We start from the raw sequence: 8,849 nt of genomic DNA, 5'->3' as shown, positions 1-8,849 counted from the left end.
GTGGAGATCACATCTAAACCACGAAAGAAATAAACCTCAGACACTTACTGTAAATGTGGGAAATCTTAGCAGACCACCCACTGAGACGCACAGAATTAATGATAAACCTTTGACTGCTGGAGTGTTACAGTAAGAATAAAATATGCACACACAGGCAAACAATAGACCCAAAATGGAGCAAACCCGCTGTGGGCCACCGTCTTCCTTTAGTTAGTTCTCATGGATTTATCTCGTTTAGGAACTTTGGATTTCCAGCTCACACGGTTCATGAGACAGATGAGCGAGAGATGTGAGTCACTCTCAGGAACAGATGTGCCCTCTCACGGCACCGTTTCCAGCATCTGCGCTCGTCCTGCCTCGCTCTTTAACCCATCAAACATCTACTACTATGGAATTTCAGCCCCGGTGTGGGTTAATGATTTGTGAAAGGCATATAGACATGTTTGTGCGTATACATGTGTAAACAGGTCAAAGCAAAGTGCATTCACATCTTCAAGATATTTAAATCTGAATACTGGCAAATGGGAAAACTAACTGTGTCATTCTTACTGTATTAAAAAGATGACGCAAATCCAGTTAAAATACACTATAGCTGTGGGACAAAGGTCTGTAAAGTCAGTCAAGTTAAAACACTCTGGTATTGTACATAAAACCTAATGACTAACTGCGTTGCATGAGTCTGCAAATAATGACCATAATGAAAATTTGATTATTTTTCTTTGCATTTAAATCTGGAAATAAAACACATTTCGGAATTTAAAACAAATTAAAACAAAGAAATAAAGACTATATATATATATATAATATTATGCATTAATTGTAGACAACCTGACTCTTAAAAAAGGGCACTTTATGCTATAAAAGGTTCTATAAGAGAAATGTTTTAGGGCACATTTACACTGCAACAATGTATTAAAAAACAGAAATGTTTTTCCTTCGCATTTTTCACGTACAGACGACATGTCAAAACGATCCCCTTTCACATGGATCAGCAAAAATGACTTTAAAAACCATGTATTCTGCTGCGATGTCACTTTGTAAAGAAACACTACGTGCCTATAGACTGAACATGTAATATACATGCGCATGGCGTCACCGTTTTCATCAATTCGTCTTTTTATAGTTTACACGGATAACGGGATACCAAAAATGAAAAAATGTCTGAATTGTTTCTCTGTGCCGTTATCGTTATAGTTGTGGTGTGAACTCCGCAGTTCTGTAATATTGAGAACGAAATTTAGAACTATATCTTTACAGTTTGCCCCTTTTTACAAGATGTAAAATAGGTCTCAGTTGTCTGAAGTTTCAGCTCAAAATACACCACAGATAATTTATTATACCATGTTGTAAATGCCCATTTTTGAGTGGTAGAAAAAACATGCTGTTTTCGTGCATGTATCTTTAAATGCAAATTCTTTCCAGAAGAGGGCGGAGCCTATCGTGCCTCTGATACTCTGCCAAAAACTAAAACATCTGTTTGATTTTGATTACCCCTGGCTGTCAGGGTCACGCTCACGTGTCATTGCCAAGTTTATTATCTGCATGCGTTTTAAAGCCATATCACTTTAAACTTCTGAAATATGGTTTTCTGAGTGCACACATCTGAAGCACGCGCACAGAGAGCTGTCAGATGAGTATTAAACTACGTTCTCTTCCAAGTCTTATTGCACTTAAACTATCAAATACACACAAGGTTATGTCAAAGAAAGATCTCATTAACACAGTCAGATATGTCTGTGCATGTAAAACAGCAAGTAAAGAAATCACGTGTGTATATGAGATTGTTTATTAAAGAGAAAGCAGCGTAATATAGTACCAGCTATATATGCTGTGAATCAAACAACAAAAGAAAAACAGAAAATCACTCACTGCTCTTGATTGAATTAACTTTAGTAGCTTTAATAAGAATGGATTTCTTACTTGAATGCTGCTGTTAAATGCTCTGGCGAGGTGATAAACATGGCGGACTGCACAGCTCACTGAGGGTGGGGCCTATGCTAATAGAGTGGTGCAGGTATGACATCACTTCGTACGCCAAAACGCACATTTTAGCACTTCTGGCTCCATTGTCCAGAAGTCAATGGGTTTTTTAAATGGGGTTTTGGTTAAATGGCTGAAATAAGGTCTGTGGTGAACACAAGCTCAAGACACTCATGTTTTAATCTATGACAAAATACATCAGTTTTATCCCTCTCTGTTATGTGTCTTGCTAGGCGGCAAAGGCGGATGCTAACAAGTGGCTAATGGGACTACAGAGGCTGTCGAGGACATTAAACATCATCATGTTGAAAAGGTACGCTCAGTCCGCATTTACAGCATCATTATGCTTATAATTATGCTCTTATAAACTATTCTAGCTAAAATTTTCTCGAAAATGTTTTTTTTTAGGTAAAAACTGAAAGAGTTGTCGGAAGCTTAGTGGTGACGATGAATTCGTAAGACCATGGTGTAGTTCGTTTATAGCCTACCTTTAGTTTTTTACTTCTGGTGATTGCATTTAGGCTTCAAAATTCATAAAAGGTGTGTTCATCTGTGAAAATGATCTTGATGGACAAAACGTGTCAGTAACATAAACTTTTGTTGATCACAGAGCTTGATTTTTGCGATAATCCAAAAGCCTATGGGAAAATACTATTGATTTGTTGTCAAGGGGACTAGCATTATGCTTTTAATATATATATATATATATTATGCTCAATAACATAAGAACATTGTCAAGGATTTTTATTATTATTTATATAACAAAGAGATTTAAGAAGTGAGATTAATTCAGTGTCAAAATAAGGATGGGATAGACTACCATTTGCAAACTTTTGTTTATGAATTAAGAATTTGCAAATTAAAATAAAGAAATTAACAATGTACTCTAGGGGTTTATTTTTTTCGTCATTATAATAAAAAATAATGTATTTTAAACTGAAAGAATGTGTCACACTGGCAGAATCAAATATGTATGAACCAAGGTCAGACCAAAATTTGTTTGGATTTCGAGCAATCATAAAACAAATGTGCAAATGTCTCCTCTGCTTGTTTTACAAAAAGCACATGAGCTGTCAATGTCCATATTTAGAAATATTAGAGTTGACAGGATTTTATGTAAAACTTTCAAATGTATTTCCTTAGCTTTATTGGACATACAGTATTTCCCAGGTAAAAGCCAGGCCCTTTTCCAATAGAATTTTCCTCTTGGATAATTTTTTTTCTTAAATTGAAAGATGTGGCGTATTTCGTGGGGACCAGAGTGATGCTAACTGCCGGTTGGCCTACAAAGTGACGTCATACCTGCACCTCTCTATAGGACAGAGTCCGGCAGCAGTCATGGGTCGGGCCAAGGCATTTTGTGACATCACGAAAGGTAGAATCTGCAAACGGCTTGTTCTGAGACACTGCTTATGATTTATGGGGATTAAAAGGGAGTAGTGTGTGGATTTTCACCATTATAGGGTAGCTGTGTACACACACTGCCGACACACATTTATGTTTAAACACCATGTAAAAGTGAATTTTGCTCAATAGGTCCCCTTTTAAACAATCGGTGAAGAAATGCAGGTAATTCCAAAGGTTTCACAAACTTTTTCTTGCAACTGTAAATAAATGAGAATGTAAACTCTTTGTATAGATGCTCAGATGTTATTGGTTCCACTGAAGAATACTGTTCGGATCATTCTCATGCTGGAGAACATGATCATCAGGTTTTACACAAACCTGCAGTTCATGAAGCTCAAGAGATGTTGTCACGAAAGAAAAAGAGGGACAAACCAAATTCTTAGACATGCTGAATTTGTCCTTTCTGGACGGTTCATTCACACATTCTCCAGTCCAATGACCAGTAGATTCCTCATGCATTGTTCCTGTGGTCATTTGTATTACTGGCCATCAGTCGTGTGGTGATTGCTTCATCTGCAATCTGTTGAAATGGAGTCTGGGGTCAAGGCTACCCACAGGATTGGCTCACTGCTGTCCGGAATGAGACTCCATGCTTACTCAAGGGGTGAAGGGTTGGTTCAGCAATATGCTTTGTTTTTTAATCACTTGGCAGCTAAATCCAGGAAAGCGTTTGAAAACACACACCCGCCTCATTTTCCGTCAATGTGCCTCAAGAAGCAGATAACAGTAACTGAATCTGACAATTACTGACAATAAAAATCATTTGCATTCTTCAGTGACTAAGCTATATGCATTTCCTGTGCACTGTTGAAATTTTGGAAATAAATTACTCAATGTTTTTAAAGGAAATTACCAGTAAGCTTGTTGAATATATCACATTTCTTAGCATGAAGATTGAATTTTTAAAAATCTTAATGACAACAGATTGTAGTTTCTGCACTCTTAAAAATGTAGGTTCTTATGCTGCATTCACACCATGTCGTAATTATCGGATTTTCGAGATGACAACATGTGACGTTATATTCGGAGCTGTTAACTAGGAATTATGCATTTCTATGGCACCACTATCAACACCTAAATGAATCAGGTCAGGTGGTACAGCAGTCACGTGGTACAACTAGGAGCTCTCAAACAATTCCCATCTTACAAGCTGCAATTAAAAGTTCCACGAGGATGTGAACGCTTTTTACAAGCTGAAATCGTGCAATTGCGGTAATTTCCGGTAAAGGGTTGGTATGGTTCATTAAACATTAAACATGTTAATTAATAAAGTAGTAAAAAAGGGACAATACAATACTAAATGGAACTAACTAAGGGCATGGCCTTGAACTGTTTGGTAAGAGCTCAGTTGGCCCTCTCACCCGTTCCTGAAAAAGATACTATGACCACAGCTCCTAATCATCCAAAGACGCAACTGGTAGGACAGAATGTAATTGAATGTGTTTGAATGTGTTGAGTTCAGGCTTTCATATGATATCTTGCTTGGTTGTAACGTGCAATTTAAATTAAATAGTGGAGACTTTATTATGTGAACGTATAACTTGACGGAAGTAACGTTACTCTAAGCATGTGTATTGTTTAAATTATATAAGTTTAATTATGGGATTAGTATTTTAATTATTAACTATTAGAGATCCTAGGGTAATCTGAATGACTTTGTTTGATTTGGTTTGAGGATTCAGTATCATTTATTTATTATTACTTTGAGAAAGTGGTATTGTGATTTATTTGTAACTAATAATAATTAGTTAATCCCAAATCTATTAAACCATCTGTAAGAAAATAATAAATCATAAAGTGAACGGATTTGAGTTGTCCTTTGCGTTCATCGGAGATAAAGCAGTTTGTCAAGTTTGGGCTGAGCTGTGGTCAGTCAAAAAATACACAGAACTTGATACCTATGGACAATAAGGAAAGCACATTTTTAGTGAGAAGAGAAAACGCTTCACATATCTTTTGTTGGATATGTCAAAGGTTGTGCGTCCAATCAAACTCTACAGTATTTTGGTGAAAATTCATCTGTCACTCTATAGACAGATGTCAACATGGACAGTTGACCATGTTTACACTCCCTCATCTTGAAAAACCACAAACACGCTCTCTAAACAATATAATGGAAAACATGACCCAGACTAAATGAAATACGCATTCACTTTCTGTGAGGATAAACATGGTTTGTGTTAACCACAATGTGTTTTATACTGTGTATTATTGGATGCCAAGAACACAAAACCAATGAAATTCAAGAGATTTCTATTCAGCCCATGTCTCATTATTCATTTTACATACTGCTTGGCCTGTGCAATTACTGGTTTTAACACATTTAAAGGAGAAACCAGTTTAAAATCCAGTTTGGTTTTTCAAAAAACTAGAGAATCAAGTGTCTTTATAGACTTCAAAAGGTTCTTCATATTAGGATGAGTCTGTAAAACCCTTTTCGATTTCCCTTGATTATGACTTTATACACTTTCAGGCCACAAATTAAACCAGACCAATGTAATGAAGTACTGTAAGCCTCCAAACTTTTAGTTTTTTAGTCTTAAAACAATACTTTAACATAGTGAGATTTTCAAAGAACTGTTTATCTGTGGTATTTTATGGCTGCTGTTAGATGGCTGGCTGGTTCCTAGGTGTGAGTTTTGTCTGTGTACGTGGTTATATCAGGTTATATCGTGTGTGCGTGAGTGGAAGTTACCACACAGGGGAGATGTTGGGAGATGTCCAAACAAGTTTAGCTCATTGAAGAAATTATTTTCCGTCAGTGAAATGACGCATACACCCCATTAGTAAGACCTCCTTCCTCCAACCACAAAATGTGCCTGACACATTTCTGATACCGATCATCAGTTCATCATCGCAAAGAGGAACCTACAAGACCTCTCTCAGTCCTTCACATATCTCTCATAATTCATGTTAATGGAAGTATGACTTAGAATGCTTTTTATAGCATTTACCCATTTTTGGTTTCAAATGGTCTAACCAGCCATTGAGCTGATAAACACAAGCCATAGTGGAACAAAGGTCTGAAGAGCAAATTAAAAATGTTGCCATCGTTACAATATGTGACTTGTTGAGTGGATGAATTATGTGTTTCCTTTTATGCAACCGGTGATACTAGACCAACCCAATGTTGAATCAATAACGAAATGTCTTCTCTTTCATTCGCTTTCAAAACAATCAGAGAGGACATGCCGACATTGGCAAATAAAACGTTCAGCATGTTGCACTGTGAGCAGAAGTGCTTCAGTGTATAAAAGAGTCTCTTTTTTATTGTCTGATGACTAACAGTGGAATCTGGGCTTGAGCTCATGTGTGAGCAATGGCAATATTTCCCACTTCCCCGTGCGTTTACTATGACGCATTCTTGTTAGCTAGTGTTTATTAGGTTGTTTTTCGGACTTAAACAAAGATGTTCATAGTTTGAAATAAAGGCAATCAATATAAATAAAATCTCACATTGACTGAGGTGTGTGGAGATCATTTCAGAACGAGAGATGTTCGAGGGAAAGCCTCCATTCTGGATCATGCCAAACAACTGACCAAGAATTGTGACTCATGACTTCCCTGCACTGCAAACTCTAAACTCATTACAAATACTTCAGTGGATAGCGGAACATCTTTCTTTATGCTCTTTTATAACAGCCAAATTTCCAGAATGTCAGAAAAAAGTCATAAAAACCTTTCAGAATGGCAGGCTGCAGTAAATTACTCCAAAACTGTAAAGCGAAGTATAATTTGTGACAACCTAGGCCAATAGAGTCCGTTAAGTTCCTGTAGCTATCCATCATGCCAGTAACACCAAAGGTCATGGGTTTGACTCCCAGGGTCTGCGTGAACTGTGTATGTGTTGTGCCGTTTGTCCGCAGTTTTCCCGTGAAATTGAGCTACTTTTACACTGTTACTGCGGATTGTTTTTTTTGTAAGTCCGTGGGTAGTAGTGATATCTACTTGAATGTATTCATATGTACAAAATATTCATAAAACATACATGAAATAGAATAAATTAAAAAAAGAATATGTACTATTACTAATAACCTCACAACCTTTTGTTTTGACTGGCTAAATCTGACTACCCCAACCTCCCCCCCCCCCTGATTACCCCAACCTCCCCCCCCCCCTGACTACCCCAACCTCCCCCCCCCCCCCCCCCCCTACACTTTTCAGGGAAATCAACCTACAAATGGCTTATAGTTGTCTCTGCGTGTTCAACTGGGAAAGGAGAGAAAAAGTATTTAAACATCGAAAAAGGACAACCATCGCCTTTAAATGGGTCACTGTGACATTTCCAGTAAGGGAGCTTTTGCACACTAATGACAGTTCCATCTTGAAGCTCTTCACGTCCTCTCGCTATTGACGATTCCTAGGTTGCACGCATTGTTGTTGCAAATAGTTTTGGCATTAACAAGCAAAGACTAACAAATTAGCTTCTCAATGTGTTTTTGTGTCCCGTAAACTTTCTAAACTAGATTATAAATATATTTTTAAAGAAAAGAAAAAAAAACAGATGTACAGACTCATACTTAAGACATATTCCATTGTTCTATTTCTCTCAAATTCACAAAAGACAACAGATGCTCACAGCAAAGAAATGTGCTACTGACGTGCAGAATATGTGAAAACAACAACAAGCACCACGTATACACATGTCGAACCACCACAAGCATGAATATCATAATCGTGTGAGTGCTGTCAAAACAAAGGGCCCTCAGCAGTTCCAGTAACCCCTCTTTGTGGGCCTGATCTGAGGTAATTCCATTATGGCCTGATAAAGCCAGGGGCATTCCAGGAACCAGAGGCTTTTCAGCCACATTCCTCCTCTGAGCATCTGCGTCTGACTGACTGCCTCTTCTCTGCAACACGCTTCAAATGAGAAGAACTGGAGCTCTCCAAAACAACAAGTTCTTTCAGATGTCCTGTAGTTCTTGTAAAAGACCATCAGATATTGTGTCATTTAGAATGTTGCCTATTGTCGCAACATGAATGATGGGTTATTTGACTGGATTGTGCAATTATGTCCAGTTGCCATAATCCATGAAATATGCCATGAAATATTGAAGTTTATAAATAAGTGTTTTAACATACCAGGCTACGCATATGTTCTAAAATCAGGTTTTAATCTGGCATGTTAAAATAGCGTTCAATGAACACGCTGGCATGTTTTTTTTCTCATTAGCAGAAAGACCTTAAAATACTACATTTTTGGACATCATTTTAAACTGTAAAATGTCTACTTTTATTTATGTACACTCACTATAACATCAAAACGTTGTGCTTTTGTAAAATAAAGAAACACAAAAATGTCACAAAAATGACCCAAAACTCTATAGGCTACTTTCCGCAGTCACGATAAGAAATAAATATGTCTATAGAAAGCTTGAAAGGTGAACAGATATTATCTGATTGTGTAATTCATATGAAACCAAATTTCTGCTCAAAAGTAGATGTTAATAATGTGTATGAGC

The sequence above is a fragment of the Phoxinus phoxinus genome (assembly GCF_949152265.1).
Source record: "Phoxinus phoxinus genome assembly, chromosome: 21".
NCBI classification, from domain to species: Eukaryota; Metazoa; Chordata; class Actinopteri; order Cypriniformes; family Leuciscidae; genus Phoxinus; species Phoxinus phoxinus.
This window is presented reverse-complemented; position numbering follows the sequence as displayed.